At 38.5% G+C, this 20,892-nt stretch overlaps 1 protein-coding gene across 6 annotated transcripts in view; it reads left to right on the forward strand.

Annotated features, from left to right (window-relative positions):
- MACROD2 (mono-ADP ribosylhydrolase 2) overlaps nucleotides 1-20,892 on the forward strand; it is an 824,802-nt gene that overhangs the window by 555,122 nt on the left and 248,788 nt on the right. The gene's annotated exons all lie outside the window — the stretch shown is intronic.

Here is a 20,892-nt window from a genome sequence, read left to right on the forward strand (position 1 = left end):
CAAACCAAACCAACCAACCAAACAAAAAAAAAAAAAAGCCACAAAAAAACCCTAACCAACTTGTTAGAGTAACAGGAAATTATCTCAGTTCCCTTGAGTTTTTCTTCCACAATTGTAGTTTATTAATCTACATGCAAATGAATATGGCCTGAAGGAACTGGAAGGAAAGGGGTTATTGTAAGTCTCTTGCTTTGCTGTAATCTAAGGTAATCCATCACTAATAGTCAACTGGCTTTTGGTTTGCATTGTGAAAGAAGTGAGTGTGATATTTGAAGGAGGAAGAAAACAAGCAGTTCAGTATTTAGAAAAAAAAAATGGAGAAATCTGAGAAAAATGCAAATTACAAAGGGAAATTTAGTTTTTGTCTTAAACAATAACCTAAATTGATTTGTCTTCCATTTAGGTTCAATACATGCATAGAAATGATTGCAGGTTTGATTAGTTAACCAATTTAAAGTTTTTAAAAGAAGGATGTTTTAAAGAAACATGTGGATGCCTCATCCCTGGAACTGTTGAAGGCCAGGTTGGATGGCACTTTGACCAACTTGGTCTAGTGGAAGGTGTCCCAAGGGGGTGTGGAACCATATGATCTTTAAGGTCCCTTCCAACCCAAACTATTCTGTGATTTTATGCTAAACAGCAATAAATTTAAAAAAAAAAGCCATCATCATGTAACAATGTAGTATGACATAAGTCCTAACATATAGTAATTGTTAGACAAGATAATTTGAGCTTTGACTAATTAGATAATTCAGATTAGGAGGGAAGAAAGGAAAGCAGGAATATTTAGGTTTGTTCCTTCTTTTTCAAGGACCTCTTTCTTAATTTTTTTTTTATAATTGTAAATCTGAAATAGGTTTCAGAAGGTAAAATCTAATATAATTTGAGTGCTGTATTCCCTTCTACTTGAACTGCACTTTCATTGTTGCAGGGGAACATGCAGATGCCATTTCCACAAGCACTAGAATTGGCTGAATATAGGTCTGGTTTCAGATAAAGCCTCAGTTCTCAGTTCTGGTCCCCCTTTTGAACTTGGGGGCAGACCTTGCATTTCAGTCCTTTACTCACTGGCTTAAATGCTGACCTTTTACATAGATACATTTTTGTTATTATTTTACAAAATCAAGCAAGACATGACGTAAATATATGGAAATTACTAGTAAGTGGGATGTACAAATAATAATAGTCCACTTTATTTTAGAATTGGCCTAGTTAATAGCAAAGTCTGAGCAGGTGAGGAATATGGTTCCCTGAAGCCAGCAGAGAAAGTTGGAAAGGATCTTTGATAGGAATCTTGAGTTCACATGAGGTGTTCAGTGCTTTTCTCAGAAGTAGCTGTGGCATTACTGAAACATTATAACTGTGGCAGATGCTTTTTCTGTAATTGTTTGCTGTTTTCACCCTTGGAAATAAAATAAAATGCATTTGTGCTAAAATGCTCTGTTATTCTGAGGCTGCTTTTTTGTTTGCTTTCCTTGGGAAATACAATCTCTAGTGCAGTGTACTGTTTACATTTTAATAAATACTTTCTATTCCTCAGTAAAAAAAAAAATACTTTCCTTCTCTCCAGACTTTCAGATGCACTGCCTGAGAGCAATAATTAAACAGGCAGCCCTGCATTTGGTTTCTGGATTTCCAGGAATGTTTGATATCACTTGCATTGCTGAAACTCTGCTGTGGGTGATGTGTCTGCAATGTAAGGTACACCCAAACCCCACAAAACTATGCTTTCATCTCTGTGGTTTTGTTGGGGTTTTCCCCTTTATCCATGCACATTCCTTTAGATAAAGGCAATGCCTGGACAAAAATGTGGATCAGCCTTGTTGCTGGTGGCCAAGCTGATCAGGATGTCTCTGTGCTGTGTATGTAACGCTGGACTCTCCCAAAAAAGTGTCATTGAAGGAACACTCTGTGTTGTTTCCTCATCTTGGATCTGTATAAACAAATGCTCTCCCTTCAGAAACCTGCCTGAGGACACCATTTCTCCTACAAATTGAAGCAGAGAAATTTGCAAGAGATCACCTGAGTAGATCCAGTTTAAGAAGCTGGATTGAGTTCAGGTCCACACTCTTGCTTAGGTTGCTCACCTTCACTCTTATCTTTGGAAGGGCGAGCTCACACCTCTCTGGGAAGCAATCCCTTCTCGTTTTCACCCCTCCAGAGAACTCCTTTACTCCATAAAAAGGAAGCTAGGAAGAAGCCAGCAAGCAAGGCTCTTTACTGAGGTCGTGGCAAAGGGCAGATTGCTTTCCATGGGAAGAGTGTTGGATGGAGGAAAAGTCTGCCTTTCCTCCCCAAACACTTTAGTGCTGCTCCATCTCCACCCATCACCCTGTGGATGTTTCAGCTTGAACAAATTACAGCCTTGAGAAGGCCATTTGCCATTAAGGCACCATGCCAGCAGTCACAACTTGGATTTTCAGGTGCTCCTGTTTAAAGAGTGTTGGCAACAAATCCACTCACAAAGATCCACACACAAAGGAGCTTTGATTTAGAATGTTGATGGATTCAAATGAGGGATTCCATCTTTGAAAAATGACAGAGAAAGCAACCAATGCTGAAAGTTTGTAAGGACTACAAAACAAGTGGCAGTCTGCCCACAGGCACTCCAGGAAAAAAAAATTCCCTAAGAGACCCCCAGTCCCTAATATATTTTTCTCAGAGATCCCTGTCACCTTTAATAAATTTCTGAACTGCTAATCAATCTAAGAAAGCAAAGGTGATGAAGGTTGGTATCCCCATGGAACCCTGGGTTACTCTCTTCTGTTGCAATAAATGCTTTTGTTTACACCAAGAGCATGAAGTTTCCTAAATAAAACTGTTCTGGGAGGAGGACTGAGGATTTGCATCACTCCAATGGCATTACAGAGGTATTGGAGTATCAAGCTACACATCCTCAGCAGCTGTTTAGTAACACACAAACATAAGCCAGAGTGCAATCTTATAAATCTTTTTAAATTTTTTTAATTTTATTTTTTTATTTTTTAACCAGAGACATTAGATTATTAGGACTTTTCTTACATTTTATCTCTTTTTACTTTTTAAAGAAATTTTACTATCTGTTTGGAAAAAAAATACAAAAAGTGATGAAAAAATCTATAGACAAACCTATAGATCAGAGGGTACAAAGTGCTATTTGAGGCTGCAGTGTGACAGATTTTCGTGTTATACCAGTGGATCACCATTTACATGTCCATTTTCCCCATAACTACAGTGTTACTATGTCTGAGGTACTGCCACAAGAGGGTATTGGGGGAAAAATGCCATTTTCTTTAGTGGATTTTCTGGAAGAACACCTCACTATCATGTCTTTAAGAAGCTCTCTGCAAATTGTGGTGTTCGCAGCCTGCAAAGTGAACAAGGATGTCAAATGTGGTGCTAAAAAACCTTCTGAGACACAAAATGAAAACAAGGCTCTGCAGATGGATGTAAGGAGACAGGAATTTCCATGTTTGTCATAAATATGTTGAGAGGTAATTGTGGGATAGGCTACAGATGGAAGGAATTGAAGATGTTCTGGTCTGTGCACACCTGTGTGTTTCCACCTTACTGTTATTTTACAGTAATACAGGGCTTGGCTTTGTTCTGACATGCTTATGCTGGCAACACAAGCTGCTCTCTGGCAACAGAAACAAGTATTTAAATGTTGTTTTAAACTCAAGGGAGGGGGAAAAATGAAGAAAGGAGGTGGTGAAAGAAAGATGAAATTTAAAAGAATTCTCCAATCGGTGTGTACTTCTGTCTCTACATCAATACAGCTGTATGTTGTACCTTAGCTTGATTTCATGAAAATTATGTCACCTATCCTTTCTGAGAAAAAAAGATAGTGGCAACTCTTAGTTTTGTTATGAATTTATGCTTGCATTTGTTTTAAAAACACAGAGAGAAAAAGATCAAATGCCACGGAAGTGTAGAATCTCTCTGGTGATATAGATGGTGGAAGTGCACAATTTCACCACATTTTAAACATCTTTTTTACAGTGGAGCAAGTCTTTCTGCTTGTAGAATCAGCACAGCTGATCACTAAGGCTTACTTGTAGCTTTTGGCCTGGTCATGGCCAAACATTGCATGGTTTTATTTATTATGTGTTGCTAACAGGGAGTCTGAAAAGCGAAAAAACATTAAACAACATAAACTAGGCAGTGTGTATAGGAAATAGAAGCATATAATCCATTCTCAAGGGAGGATGCAGGGAGGGTGCACACAGATCCTCTGTTTTAGATTTGGGGGGAGAGATCTTCAGTCCTGTGCCAGCTCGTGTCACTGCTGTGCTGACCCCCAGGGCATCCTCCTCAGGGCCCAAGGAGTGATTCCTGCTGCCCCAGAGGCTGGGAACATTTCCATCAGCTCCTCTCCCCATGAGGTGATTGAAGTACATTATAACAAGGGATTAAACGACAGGTGTGCTACTGGAGGATTAGAAAAGCCCTCTGAAAATCGGAGTCAGGAGACTAAACCAAATGTTTTCAAAGGCAGGATGAATTCCTGACACAGGGTTAAAGGTTAGGGCCATCTATTTCCATCTTCCTCATCTGGTTTTGCTCATTTTTCAGTTGGCATTTCATTTCTGGGATAGATGTTTCCTTAATGAGCAATTCCAATAAGGCATGCACTGTCATCTTTCCGAGGAAGGAGTTAGCTGTACATTTTTCAGACCCACTATACACAAATGTGTAATAAGTAACCATGAAGTAGTTTTGTATTTATTTCCAGTCTGGTGCTTTGAGTTCCTGTCACCATTAAAAAGGCCTGATGCTTGTGGGATTATCAGAATTTGGATATTGTGCTGTCATTTGAGGTTAGTCAGGAAAATGAATATTACCATATAAATTCTTTGTGATAAAAAATTCCCAATTCAGTAGGTCACGTAAGGGAAGTTCCTATTAAGAAAATTTTTATAACTAAGCCAATATTTTAATTTGATCAGCAGCTGCTCATCCCTTGACTCAGACCACATCAACTTTTTTGACACTGTGTGGTTTTAAAAGACCTTTTTTATAACTCATTGGGGAGTTAATTGCATTTTGTTATTTGGTCTGTAATTGGCATAATGTAATATGTTAGCAAAAATGAAGATATATGAGAATTCATTCTTTGATGCTTCTTTTGGGACTGATCACCAGTTAAATAGACTATTATTAAAATTAATAATGGTAACAGCTCTGAAATTACTATTATAATATTCAAGAAATCCTAGAAATCTAATTACTACTTGTATAAAAATTTGTTGCATGCATTATTTAACAGTGCTCTTATTTCAGACAGTGTAGTGTCCATGATACTAATTGGTGTCTTACCATAATTTAAATACTAAAAAAATTGTTACAGGGAAGTGTAAATCGATGAGCTCTCCACAGTCTAAAATTAACATTCATATGATGTATTTAGCAAGGAGAAGCTCTAACTTCATTCCAGAAAAGAGACTTAATAAGCTCTCTTTTTTCAGTGGAAATGGGCTTTTTATGGATAATGTAGCTCGACTATCTAGAATTTTATCTATTCTGAAGGTCTTGCTGACTGGTCCAATTTGCAGCATCTGCCCTGAACACTAGAGCACAAATCCTGTCCTTCATTCAGATGGCATTTAGTGACTGTCCTTAAAAATTTCCCTTTGAAAGCTTAGACTGTTTGATGACTGAACACTCAGTTGCCTCAAGGTCTCTCTTTTTGTTTCATGTTCACTTTGGGAAGAAATAAAAGTCTACGTAGTTACTTTTTATTTTTAAAATTGTATTTCTATATATTTATATTTCATCCCTATTTTATCAGATATGTATTATTATATAAATTGCCCCCTTCAGTCTTGCAGCTTCGCACCCTCTTTAACCTCACTGTCCAGGCTCTACTCTGCCAGAAACAACTGTGTGCTCTCTTGCTCTTATTTCATAGTTTTCCATCTTGAAGCTCCTAGCACAGCCCGAGTTGCTTCTGCAATGAGCTCTATAGGTATCTCCAGACTGCTGAGGAAAAGCCAGAAACATCTCCAAAGGCATCAAAAACACATTGAGCTTTGGGCAGTTTCCCTTTTGTCCTTTCAGTTTTTGTATTATTATTTTTTTGTCAGGCAAACTATCCTGTCAAGGATCAAAAATTTGGTAAAGTTCTCTGGTATTCAGAAAGCATATTGCAGAAATCACAAGCAGGGCTTCAGCTGGCCAGATATATTATTTGCTTTCATATTTGTGGTTTTCCATGCTAAGAATTAGGAATGTCTCAATTACTGTTATGAAAGTTAAAACTCTGTATTGTTGTGTACCAACAGAATCACTTAATTCTCTTTTTCTAAATTTTCCTGGCTGATGTCAACAAGATAATCTGATGTGTTTGTTCTGTGGCATTACACTCTGGAAAAACCCTTTGAAGCTAATTTGTTAAGAAATGAATTGAAGTAAGAAAATAAAGCTATACAGACCTCATCCTAGAGAGACATTACATTGAAATGATACACGAAGTACAAAATATTTCTTGGTAAAAGGCCCAGTTATTGCTATCCAATTTTTTTCATTGATGTATTCTTGCCCCTTTCCCCAGGAAAGTGCATGTCTCTAAAACTTAACTTGAAGCCAAATCCATTAGGGAGTTGGACTGTGTTGTTGTGGGTGTCTTTTAACTATATTCATGATTAGATGTAGTGTGAAAACATAGTCATTATAAGAATATCTTTTTCATTCCTTCCCCATTTTTACAGAAAATGTATTTGAAGTATGTTGCCTCAGAGTTTTAAACTCATTGTAAAAAAGACAGACAGCTAGTTTAATGGTTTCAGTCAAATTTCATGATGCAACTGAGCTTCCTTGAAAGGAGGAACTTAATATAAGATCAATCTAGTTAGAGAAGAATAGATATCATCTTGACAGCTGTAAAACTACTCCTGGCTTTGCAAACTTGCACTAGAGGTGATGTGTGTCATCTCAGCAGTGATTTCATTTACCTGTGCACTGTGGCATCACTAGTCTTGTATGTATTCTTAGTTGTACCACACTCTTTCTGTATAGTTCAGCAGCTAGAAAAAGCTCTCCAAGGGCAAGATTTCTGATCCCAGATGATCACCCACAATCATTTTAATACCATGCAATTGTTTTAGCTGGAGTTTGCACATATAAACAGAAGGAAGCTGCCATGAAGTCTGTATGAACATGATGCCCTTAGTTCCATGATTTAATTTTAGGTCGTCTTGTGAGGAGCAGAGAGTCTGACTTGACAGTCCTCATGGTTCCCTTCCAGCTTGAGATGTCCTGTGGCTCTGAGTGTATTCAGTTGAGTCCCACTCTCAACTTAAAACTCATTTTGTGAAAAGAGTGGCGTGTTTGTCTGTGTGTCCTTGCAGAACTTCTAAAAGCCCTGACTCACTAAAGTTGAGTAGGAATAATATTTGTGGTGTCATGCATATCAAACACTTTTACCACAGTTTTACCAGTTTTACTTTGGTACCTTTTTGAACTTCTGTGACAGTATTAGATAGCAAATGCCTCAGGAAAACAGCTTCTCTTCCTCATTCTTTCCTTATTTTTTAGTGCAGAGGGAAAGGTCTGTCTTAGTCTGGCCACAGAATATTGTGGTGTGGGCCTTATTTGTCCTACTTTTTATTCTCCTTTGCAGACAGTGTCTCTTACTGTTTATTTATGCAATATCTATTGTAATAGTCCTAGTCAGTGTTGGAGACCCTTAATGCTACTCCAGTACAAACACAGAAAATTGTCATATACATAAATTTACATTGCCAAGGTGTCTCCTTTTTAAATTTGGTCACACCAAGAAGTTTGGAAGAAGTGTGTGTGAGAATATGGAGACTTATAGGTGGCCTGTGAAAGGTAAAAATGTATTGCTGTTAGGGAAAATATCTTCCTCTTTCTCCTGAAATGAAAGAAGAGATAAATAGAATAAACCTGCTATTGTGAGTCTCATCAAAGTACCTGAAAGACAAGCTAAGGTGTCTCTGGGTCTGAGGGTTGTTCACTGTGTTGTCCTTTTTCCTGCATCTTTGTTAAACAGGAATGCTGCCACATATCACTGGAAAGGGCAACTGCCACTGAGGCAGAAGAATAGTATAGCTGCATGATTTAGTGTAGTGAATGACTAATCCTGTTTCTAAGCCAAAATCCTGTTGATAAGATGCATTCTGCAGCTCTGCACACCGCAGATCGTACTGGCAGCTGGGTTAATGGAAGGCCACCTTGGGCCTGGGAGAGAGTTAGTTGTGCCTTTTTGTCTTGGGAATGCATTTAAAGCTCTTGTTTGCCAAACGTGTTGGAAAAACATTTCCCCTGTCTTCTGTCTCAAGGTGTGATGCACCAGCAAGTAGTTTAAAATGCCATGAATTACAACAATGGAAGGAAGCATCTATTACAATGGTCTGCATTTTATGTTTGTAGGAAAAGGGATTTTCTTTTTAACTGGTAATTTCTGAGGTGATAAAAAGTTAGATTTGTGCACATACTTTGAATTTATGCAACTCAAACAACTTGGTGGTGATTGTGTTAGTGAATAAAACAAATGGCAAGTATGCATTGCCAGGAATGAAGGGTTGTTTCTCAAATTCCATATTAATAATTATTAATAAAAAATCAGGTTGTTGTGGAATTGTTTCCTGTTTGATTAACCTATCAGAAATTGATTATTCAATTTAAGCTAGTTGCCTATATCAATGAAATATTAGCTTGTAAGAGCACATGAGACTTATTGCAGAGGAAATGCAGCAAGAGTCAGAATTTACCTTTCTGTGAGTACTGTTGGGGAGAAGGTTTGAATCCTTTCAAGAGCTTCTGTGCAGGGAAGAACCATTGCTGGGTTTGTTTACTTGGCAGTAATTGTACACATATTAAATTCCCCTTCAGGTTTATTCAGGGTGAGGCACACAGAAACAAATGTGCACCTTCTTGCTGAAGAGTGTTAAAGTCAGAAGTTCAGCACGTATCAACAAGGTGACTACGAAAACAAATGTGGATGGGCTTTTTGTGTACCTGCCAGGCAGGCAGGGCAGAAGTGAACCATTTACACTGAAGAGCTAGTTTGGGCAGGGGAAAGTCACCTTGTGCTTTAAAATACACTTTGGGTCAGGTTTCTGCTTAATAGAGCTGCATTTGGTTTATTTCTGAGCTGTCACTGCTTCAGAACAGGACGGGTTCAAGGGGTGTTCTGCGAGAAGATAACTGTAATTGGCAATCCATTCCTTCATTTCCATGCTATAGGCAGCCCTGACGAATTAATCACGATCAAATACAGGCTGCAGGAAGGGGGTGACCCTCGTAGCACAGAAGAAAAATGAGGCCCTGTGCTGGCATGACAGCCTAATCCTTCAATTCACCCGTTTGGCTGAATGAGGGGACTTGTTGGTGTGCCTGTCATCAGCACCGCCCATAAACAAACTGCTCACTCTCAGTCAGAGGGTTTGGCTGGTGAGATAAAGGTTTTGGAGAGCATCCTGACACCTCCTCCATCAGTGACATGGGACAGGGAGCCCCTGGATTAGTCCTCAGGAGGGAAAGTCACAGGGGCTTACAACATCCTGCCTTGAAGAGAGAAAGTTGTGTTTGTGGAGTGGTTCTGTTTCTGATACCATGGGAACAAAAATAACTCCTTGGTTTGGCTGGATGTGTTATGGCTGCTGCAAAAAACAGCAAATATTTGGGGTTGAAGTTTAAATTATATTAGGGTCCCTTCCAACCCAAGCCATTCTATGATTCTGTTACTATTGCTGGTAGGTCTGAGCAGTTATAGCTTCACATAGACTCTGATTTTGTCCCAGGGAAAAGGATGGAAGTTGGTTCCAGATGGAAAGGAAAACAGGGGCAGCCTAAAGAACATGATTTACTCTGTTAGCTATGTCAGCTTGGGAACTTTTGGCAGATGTTTGCTTAACTTTCCTTTTTGTTCTTACCTATTTTTTGGAATTGGGCAGCATCTGTGTGGCTTCCAGGGTGTGTTAGGAATATGGACTCTTTTAACTGGCCTACTCATAATAATGTACTTCACTTAATAATGTTCTTTATTCTATCTATGGCTAAGATTTTAGGTTTTCAGCTGGTAACTAAAATGTAAGGAGAGCTAAGTTCATGCTGGGGCACTTTGTTTTCAGAGAAGCTATGGTGATTTGCACCAGTTGTGAATTGTGTTGAGAACAATAAATGTGGCCTTTTGTAACTAACCCTATTCACTTTGAATAACTGTGTTCAGCTCAGCAGAGGAGAAATCTGGTCCAAAGTATTGTACCTTTTCTAAAATATTTGATTTGGGCAGGGAAGACTATCTTACTTTTTCTTGGAAGAGCATCTAGCCTCTTGAAGAGAACATTGCTTAAAAGTCTGATTTGTAAACGATTTGTGTATCTCCTTTATTCCTTTCGGTGTATTACTTATAAATAAGAGAATGAAAGTACTTTCTTTTCTATATATTACTAGATGATAATCTGTATCTGTCATTTTCCAATTTAGTTTTGGACAATGCAGCATATCACTTTTTTTTCCGTTCTCTTTGTGATGTTTGAAAGGACCCTTTAACAGAAAGCCTGTATAATGCTATTTAGAGGGTAATCATTTATTGTATGTGATGCTGTGGCAGTGGAAGACTTTTTGCCCCCTTCTGTTGCATCTCTCTGGGAAATACAAACATTAAACCTTCATTTTCAGGCAGTGTCCCATATAGAAAATATAACATTCATCACACATTGTGACTTTTTTCTCTTACAAACCAAACTTTGGGTTGCTTAGTCCAATTGAGTAGCACTTCCAGGTCTTACTGAGGAAGGTGCTATTCAATGTGAATAATTTTATGCCAATTCTGCATGAGGAAGACCTGGTTCAAAAAACCCTGAGCTAAGTAAGAGCCAGTATAAATATCAGCACATTGTTCTAGCTAGCAGCCAATACTGTATTTTCTGTATCCATTTTCCTGTTTCTCAGTTTTGATGAACAAAAACATATTTCTAAATTACAAAAGATGACCGTGTGAAGCGTTTGGCATTTTGATGAGAAAAATACAGAACAGGAAGATCTAGAACTTAAGACTGAGAAGAGCAAGTGCATCCTTAGGATGAGAGTAAATCAGCTGTTCAAGCAGTGACCAGTGTGTGGTGCAGAGTTACAGCTTTATGTCCCACTGCATTATCCAGTGTTGGAAAAATGGAGTATCAGTTTTGTGCAGGATGCATATCACTGTAAACTGCCCAGTGTAGGCTGTGAGCTGCAGAGAGTGCAATCATAATAGCTTCCCAACCCATGCAGTTTTATGGGTTCAGAACATTAATCATTGTCTTTTGCCCTTAATTACCACTAGGTACTTACACTTGTGTCTGTAATAGGTGCTAAACATTCTGCTACTGATAGGTTTTTACCCACTCTTTTTCTTGTAGCAGTAAACATGCTGTTGCTGGCTGTTAGGAGGCCAGAACATATTTTTCTAGCCTAGCACCATTAGGAACATGTCCAATGACACTTTGAGCTGTACTCGCTAGTTGGTTGTAGTCGTCTGGGTTTGGTTTGGTTTTTGGGGTGGTTTTTTTCCTGTCTTAATGAATAAGAGAAAAGAACAATTTTGTTGCTAAGCTGGCACTGCTGAATTAAGATATGATGATTTTTGTCCCTTTTGGCCTAGTTTACAAAGTGAGAAAGAAAGGAAAAGGTGATGCATTTTTCACAGCACTAAAAACAGTACAGAAGAAACAAGTGATGCTACTTACATACCAACCATGCCAATCAGTGCTCTAGGAATCTTCTGTTGTATTTTGCTATCAACACTATGAGTTACAATTTACTAGTTTTCAGTAAAGCAATGAACAACTGAGGTATAGTAGGCTCTTCCCAAAAGAAGATGTGAGATCCAAAGCTCCCTTCTAATCAAAGCTGCTAGCCATGATTCAGGTGATGAGAATGCATCTTGGCAATGCTTCTGTGTCATTCCTAATGAGGATTTCGGGTTATGGAAACCTTATACCCATCTCTCAGTTGTGTGGCTTGGTGTAGTTATCCCCATTTTATTGACTATAGGTAATCAGAAGAAGTGACTGTAATCACTAGAGAATGTGTGGCTGACAAATCTGAGTGTAACTCCTCACATCTCACATGTATTTTCAGTTCATATATATTCCAGAATTGTGCACAAATGATGAGGGAATATTTAACTACTCTGCCCTTGAATTTCATTAATAATGCCAGCATAATCAAAATTGTCTTAGTAAGGGCAGTCAATGATGTTCTGGCTGTGGAATTTGAAGCATTTGATGGTGAAGAATTAGCTTCCAAATCCTTTCTTAACTTGTTTCATGTTTTCAAGATTCTCTTTCCGAGTTGTTGACCTTCGTCTGAGTTTCCAATGTTGATTACATGGCATTTATGCTGTCCTTGACTAGGCTGAACATTTTCTGAAAAGGAATATATAGAAACGTTTCTCCATCAGCACTAATGCCAATAAAACATAGGCTTGAAGTTCATAAACATATATTAAGTTTAAATTACATATGATTTCAAGAAATTATCTACTTCAAAAAAATTGCATTTGATAACAAATTAGGTTTGCTTGATAGATCAATTTCCACAAATTATTGAAGTTTCATGGTATCAAAGCTTTCTGCTAGAAGAGGTCACCTTGATATTTGTACTGAATACATTTCAGCTTTGGCTCCACATTTTATCATTCTTGATGTCTTAAATTTTCTCTTACCTCCACAGTTTTTTTTAATCTACTTGTTTTTATTATTTGTTTTTATGACTTACTGTCAACATATTTCACTGATTTTCTACTTACTAAACAAAATGGTTCTGCCTGAATTTCATGTGTAGCCTTAATTTTGTAACTTTTAATGTATGAGCCATGCAATTTATGTTACTCTGTATTTATTGTTCGTTTTTGTCACTGCCTACTAAATGCATTAACGTCTGTGGATCTCTAAATTGTAAGGCTCCTCTCTTCCCCAAAAATGTTAGGACTGATGATGAAATTCTTTTTTCCCTCGCAACAAATCTTAATAGCCACATAGTGAACACTAGAAGATAATAATGGGCTTCAAACCAATCCTGAATTTTCTGTCTATAATGTTCAGTGCTTCAGACAGTATCATCACATTAGGATGAGTTGGATGCAGTTATTTAAAAGACACCTTGTTTTCTGGAGAAACACCAAAACCACCACCATCAAACACCCAGACAATGCTGTCTAGCACTGTTTGGCTCCTCCTGTTCCACCTGCTGTGAGGATGCTCAGCCCTCAGCTGCCCCAAAAGGACTGATGGCCTCCTCAGGTCTGTCAGTCCACCTTCTAGCCAAACCATTTCTATCCCAAAGAGCTGTTGAATCCAACCTAACCCACTGATTTGGCCCAAAGCAAAGGATGTCCACAGAAACATTTCAGCCAGCAGGTCTGAGCATAGAGTAACTCCTGGGGGACAGGGATGTGGCAGTAGCACCTTCATCTGGTAAAACTGGATTTAGAAGGTAATGTTTTTCCACACTCTGAACTTGCTTTGCTCCAACTGGTTTGGGGGCTTTTTTATTTGTTGACTGGATTTTCAAAAGTACCTCGATCCTTTTGAAACAGAAGTCCTTTTTGGTGTTTCTGGTGGTATTATCCCATGCAGCACATGAGAAAGGTAGATGTGGAATCTGATGGGAAGTTGTAAGAAACAAGATGCATGTTAAAATTTTAGCACAAGAAATGTCCCAGAGGCCAACACATTCATTGCTTCCTCCCTTGCCCTAGCTCTGTTATTGCACACTAGCTCTTTCAAAGGTGTTCTAGGCAGCTTTGAAACTGTTTGCAAAAATTTGTCTGACTGCTAACTTAAACATTTTTTCCTTCTTCCTGCTCTTTCAATCTTTTAGAGGATATTTTTCCAAATTTCTGCTGGAGAGGGGATGTCTTAATTTGACTTCAGTTCCCTACTTTTGGTGTTTGCATGAACTCAGATAACCTGCAGCATTAGTCTTTTAGTTTCTTCAAAATAATTTGTTTCGTAGAGGTTTAACTGTAATCTTGTATTTTCTGAGGAATATAGATCCTTCTACTTTAACCTTTGTGAATTTCTGAATTTCCTTCTTTCATTTGGATGCCCACCACTTTATTTCTGTATTCCTAAAATACTTTCAATACTGAGTGCTGCTTATATGGTGGTTTCAACATAGCTTGATTAGTATCTATTATAGTGCTAGCAGAATTCATTTTTATTTATTCTTAACTGTTTTATATAGCAACTGCATCTTTCCTTTTCGTAATAATTTTAAATAACAATGTTCAGCCTTTCAGAGGCATAACACCACTTTGAGGATGTTATTCTTTTTCTGTCTCCTGGTAGTTACTGTAAGTTCAGCAGGTTTTATTTGTATCAACATCACCCCCTCACTCCCAAATCTTTTCCCACCTCCTGCAAGAGTAGCTCGCAGAGCTGTTTCTCACTTTTTTCCCCTCCTCACTCCCAGGTACTGTTTTGGTCTTTCTAGATTTTGACCCATACATTGATAATCTTTGTGCAGTTTTGGGTTGTTTTTTTTTTGTTTTGCTTTGTTTTTTTTACTGATTTCTGTTCCCAGAGATGTGAGGAAGACTGTGTTACGGAGGTTGGTGTCTGCATACCAGTGATTCACTGAAACAATCCCAACTCAACTCAATACTGCTGTGATATTTTTCACAATCCAAAAATGTGCAGCTGTCATGCTGAAGTGAACTGTCTTGAGTGTGATTGTACATTTAGCAAGGATGCTTTGATAAAATTAATGGAAATCGCAGCAGCTAGAGTTGTTCCCTAAGCTTGTTTCTAAGGATAAATTTTTTTTTTTGATTATGTAATAAGCTGTTTTGAACTGACACTTCTTTGTACGTATCCCTCAATTAAAAATCTTTTCTTTTCCCTCATTCACCTCATTGCTGAACAATCAATGAGGTTCCTCCATGCAATGCATTTAATGCTTTTCCATATCCCTTCTGCTAATCTGCCTGGGATGTCATGTTTCCGAGAGGATTACTTGTGTTTGGCTGTGCATGCACCTGCCTTAAAAGGGTTGTTTTCCCCAGGCACAGTGAGGGTCATCTCATGCTGGCCATGCACATAACCTAAATTTAATAAAGCTCTGGAAAAAACAACCCCTTTGCTGCCACATGGCCACATTTGCAAGGAAATTGAGGTGGGAGGTCAATTTTCGCTTGAAGACTGGGATTGGAGATGCCTGAGTTTTGAAGTGGAGGTCTTTAAATCTCACTTGTCTGGCAGGTAGTAGGAAATTTACATTTAAATTGTCCAGATCAGCTTCTTATTTGTATTGTGTTGTTGGACAGAAGAGATTTCTTAGTCTTCCAGATCCTTTTCTGCTTGATCTGACCAACCATAGCATTGGTTCCTTTGTTGCAATTCTGGACATTTCTTCTGACTACAGTAATTGTAATTTCCTCTATCATTGCTTTTTCTCGTGTCTCAATTTGAATATTGTTCAAAATTACCTGAAAAACAGGAGTATTTGGGCTTTTTGTTTCCCCCTGAAGAGTGGCACCTCACAAAATTAAATCATTTTGCTTGAAGACTGGATTTGCTGCTGATTTATTGGTCTAACCAGAAATGTTGACACTTGTTTAAACCTTTCTGAACATTAGGAAATCCCATTCCTTGCTGAAGCAGACCTGTTTGCTTATATAATGATTTTAAAATAAATTTTAAAACCCCCAACAATACACTGATGGCTTACCAAAACACATGTTGAAAATGCTAGTTAAAACAAGTGTCAGTAAGACCAAAAGTTCATATAAAGCCTAAATTGGATTTGATTCTGGAATTGGAAGTGCCATTAACTGGTTATTTAATTTCCTCTTTGACTGAGGAATGTAAGGCTCAGTAAATACATAATTGTGAGTGAAATGCAAATTAGAGATGTTAAGAGAAATCACTTTTTAAACAGATACTTGTTTGACAATTAATGCTGTGATCTTTTGAAACACTGAAGAATTTGGTGAGATCTAGGTTATTTTGTTGATCAACTACCAGTGTTGGGTTTAAAAAGCAACTGATTCTTGGGGGATTGCCAGTCAAAAGTGCTGCAGTGAGGATGTTGCAAGAGACACAGATATTTGTGTATTTTACCCATTAATTTTTTTTAATACCCTTTTGCATTTGAGGTCTTGCTAAGAGCATCAGAAGTGTATAATGCACTGTTATAACCAGGCAGCTTTGCTGAAATCAGAGTTTTAAATTTCAATTTCTCCTAACTCTTGCTTTGAACCAGTTTCTCCCATTAATCCAATCCTTAAAAACCTTTCTAATCACATTTCGTCTGTTGTGTGTATTGCTGTAATCTCAGAACATGGAAAAAAGGTTTTTCAGTGCAGCATTGGGAGGAAGGTTGAAGAGCTGCTGGTGGATTCCACATAGTTTTTGTTGACAGAGTTGTTGCTGCGATAGCTCCTGAAATGAAGAAAAATGGTGCAGATTGGCTGCTTGCTGATACATACAAGAGCATAAAATCTAGTAAGGCACATTGTGACCCTTGCAGGACAGAAGGAAGGCTATGTGGAACTCACCTCTTGCCAGGCCAATGACTACTAGAAGAATAAAGCAGCATCTGGGTAAGGGGGGAAAAAAGTCTTCCTCTTAAAAAATTAATGCATAAAATTGTTGAGATTGTGCAATGACGTGTCAAGTCCACCAACCTGCACAAGCACTTGTTTCAGCAGCGAACACAAATTGGGTGTTCAAGTAGCATGAAGTGCCTTTCTGTACAGGGAAAAACAAGCCATTAAGCATCAAATTCAGAATGCACCCCCTCTCTGTTCCTCCCAAGTGTAGTGGCATTTTTGAACTCCAGATTGGATGGAAATATTTCAGTTTTGAGCTGTTGTAGATTTCCTGAATACAATAGCTGCTCGTCTGTGTGACCCTTTAGTATGGTTTATTGCTGCCTGAGGCAAGAATGAAAAAAAAATCCACAGTGTGAATAATAAAGACAAACCAAGAATCGATAACGTTATTTGTTAAAAAGACTAAACTAAGTAGATACAATGTGCCAGACATAGTATCTTGCTTTTTCACCCAACCTGCCCTATTACTTTCTTCTGCATATGTCTTTTGGGGAAAAAGATAAAAGAACATCTTTATTTCCTATTTATTTTTTTTCTTTCCCAAGGAGTAAGTATATATTGTTTTAGCTGATTTTCTTTATGTACTCTTAGGAAATCTTTAATTTCCCTTGGAGACAAGATAAGAACAGTGCTTCAGCAGAAATCATGTCAGATTGTTTTGTTTGTTCGTGCATGTGGATGGCCTTCCCCAAATACTCTGTTGGTTGTAGATAATCCAGCTAGGTTTTTGGCTTGCATCTGTCGGAACAATTGAACATGGGGGAAGTGATTTAAAGGCTAGAGCTGGGCTGGCAATGCTGTCTGTGTCCTGTGTGTGATTCTGTATTTTTTTCTCTATTGCCTATGTATGTTTGATTCCTCTGGAGTTTCTCAGACTCTCTGTGCTGCCATCTCCCTTCATTTTGCTGTGGTGGCTCATGTGCATTGCATACATGTGTTTCCCCAAGTTCTTCTGCCTCCTGTCATGGTGTGCTGCCTTGCTGTTCGAGTCAAAGAGCCGAGAGCTCCAGCAATGGCAGCAGCCCTGATATGGTCTCTGTCACAGTCAGCCCTGCTCCCCAAAATCCCACTCCCTCTCTGCAGCAAGAGGTTCCATGCTCCCTCCCTCCCTTTCCTCCTCTCCCTGCACCCCAACCTGCATTTTCAGTGCATTTTCCTGGCTCCTGCTCTCTGCACAAAGATCTGTCTGGGAGAAGAAAGAGCTTCTCACAGCAATTCCTACCCCTTCTCCCCCTGCCCAGCCCGAGTGGCAGATGTATTCATAGACATCAGAGAGTCAGCAAAGAATGTCATGTCAAGAATATCTCAGCTTGACACAAGCCTTCAGTTAGAACCTGCAATCAATAGCAAAATGCCACGAGGAACTGGGCTTGTTAAGGTATAGAGTCATTACTTTATTCCCACTGCTGAACAGCAGGTCATCCCTTGGTGCTTAGAGAATGTGTGTGTCAGGGAGGGCCTGGAATACTGCCAGTGGAGGTTAAGGAGGTTATCAGAGCCCTGGACACACTTTGGAAGAGAAAGTAATAGTTTCAAGTGGAATTCAGAGCATGTGGGTGTGTGGGGGTTGGTTTGGTTGGTTTTCATCTCTTGTGGCATTAGCAGGGCACTTTAGGAAGGTGGGATTGATTCCCTACACTTTGCTTTCACTTGAGAACAACAAGGCATTTTATTTAAATCAGTGGATAGAATAAATATTTAACCTTGTTGGAATTGTAACTACACTGAAGCCAATATCCCATTGCTGTGCAATTCAGTGTATGATGGGAGATTTCACAGTTGACTAGTGCTCCACACTTTGTTTCAAATTACTTTGGCTGTGTTATGTTGCTGCCCTAAAACCCAGCTTGCTTGCTATATATGGCTAAATAGAAGATTAAATACTCTGCATTAGGGAGCTCATGTACATTTTGAAATCTCTTTCTATTAACATTTCTTTGTACATGGCTTGTTTCTGGAATAGCAATTCTGGATATGGTGTAAAGTGTGTTTAAAGGAGAGTGATGTGCTTGAGCTCAGGAACAGCTGCATACATGTGTTTAAACAGCTGTGTAATTTACACAGCCATTGCATATACACTCTCATAGGTAGATTTTATAATTGCAAAACTACCTGTGTGAGTACATCCTGCACTTGCATTTGCATTATGTATGCTTTCTCTTACCGCAGGAGACTGCTAATTGCCAGAGCAGTGAGATCTTTTCCCTTTCTGTGTTGCACTGGTGTCTTTCTGATCTTTCCCCTACTATGCTCAGCTTGAAGCCTTAATATTCCACCTGGGCATTAGAAATGCCCTGACAGACAGAAAAGCTCCATCACACAGAGCAGCAAACAGCACAGCTACGAAGCAGTTTTGCTTCCTGGAGTCTCCAAGTATTGCTTGCCTTTTTTTTTTTTACAAGACTGCTAGAGAATCTTGTTATCCATGATGTGGTCCCTCTGCAAGCGTACTCCTTTACAAACACTGGAAATACAAAACCAAAACCTTGACTTCTAATAAAAAAAATCTACTGACTCCTGCAGAAAAGTGAAATTCTTACACACATGCAGCACTCCTTCAGAAGACCATTATGATACTCCCTGCAGCAATGTACTCATAGGAGAACTATCTTCCTCCTCAGCAGTCCAAGCATAAGTTGAGAAGCATATAATGATGTCTTCAGAAGAATATTTTGTTTATGCATTTTGGAAATTTCTTCTTTTCCCTTTTTGTTTTACATGAATGATAGCTAATTACTCTAGCACAGTCCCTGAAGGATACAGTGAATTGGTGCAGCTTTGTTTCTCGGGGTGACAGAAAGGTTACTGGCTTTTCACAGTACTTAATTTCACTGTCTTTCTTAGAGTTACTTTTTGAGTGGACAGCAAATAAGGTTTTCTCTGGCTGAATGAGTTCAATAAGGCAAGGTAGGTTGTTTAGCAGAAGATTCATGGCTCTCCTGTTTAGTCTTCAACGTAGCTGATCCAAATGAGGGTACTTTCTTTCCAGGTTATGAGTGTCCACAAAAATTAACAAGGTAGGAACTTAGCTTGTTTATCCAATCACAACATGAAAATGGTTATTTAAAAAAAAAATAGGGTGAGAGAAAAAAGCAGGAAGCTCAAGAGAAAACTCAAGAATAGCAAAATAAGCTTTTTCATGGAATACTATCATCTCTGCTTCCAAACAGAACAGATTTACCATGGTAATGGGAATCAACCTAGCATGAGTGAATTCATTTTGACTACTAAAATACCTCTTTGACAAGATGATTATATGGGATCAGTTGCAAGATTATGCTGCTGATCTCACAGCTGAAGGACAAGTGGATGTATTGAGTTAACCCCACCACAGACATGCAGGGCTGTGCATCTATTTGTTCTCTTTTATTGTCAGAAGCACTGAAAGTACTATGATCTGTGTTGTCCACAGCTGCCCTTAGCCCACATGGCCATAATGAAGTGCAGTTATTTATGTCTGTTGTGATTCAGAAGGTATTTACAGTAACAACAATAATTCCGGCTTGCAGAACATGTATGGAATAAATGCTGTGTACTTTTTTTCCTCTTCTTTCCCTCCTCTTCTTTCCCCCTGCTTCTTTCCTTTAAGATATCTTTATATTCCACGCTGTCTGGTGCTGATGATTCCCACATAGTGAGTACTTGATGCATGGTGGAGATATCCTGTCACACTGACTGCTGGGACAGTCTTCAGTACAGTCCCACAGCTTAAAAACGTGACAAGCTCCTATTTGAAAAGCATCATTTATATATCTATATATAAATATGGAAGTTTTTCCGTTTTAACAGTCATGTTGATTAAGCTGTGGGACTCAGGGTTCATTTTAACACACAGAGCAGTCTGCAAACTGTTACATCCTGATATATGCACAAATGTGCCAGGGTAGATGTTTTACTGAGAAAATATGAAAACACATAATGATTATTTGTGTTGATGTGCATTTGGTTCTTTTCATGATTTACTTCAAAATGAAACCATTAAAACTGGCAAATAAGAGTATTAAGCCCATGATGGGCCTTTTAGAATCCATAGAGAAGAGAATATGTTTTAAATGAATAAAAACCTGTCTAGCACTTAAACTGTGGTAACAAAAACGATACAGACCTGGTTTTACCAGGATGAGTTGATTTACAGAAAACATTAGGCATCTCAGTTAAACTGACAAATTATAACACTTATCCCTACAGCTACTGAAGTGATTTTCTGGATTGACATTTGCTTGTTAGCATTATAGCCCTCCTGTTATAATCTATTCTCTTTATCCTCAGATAGATCATATTAAAGGTTGATTACTTCATACTATGTTTTGTTAAAGGGCTTTTCATGGGGAGATGGCATTACC

The sequence above is a fragment of the Lichenostomus cassidix genome, chromosome 3, assembly GCF_008360975.1.
Source record: "Lichenostomus cassidix isolate B80296 chromosome 3, HeHo_3.0, whole genome shotgun sequence".
Classification (NCBI taxonomy): Eukaryota; Metazoa; Chordata; class Aves; order Passeriformes; family Meliphagidae; genus Lichenostomus; species Lichenostomus cassidix.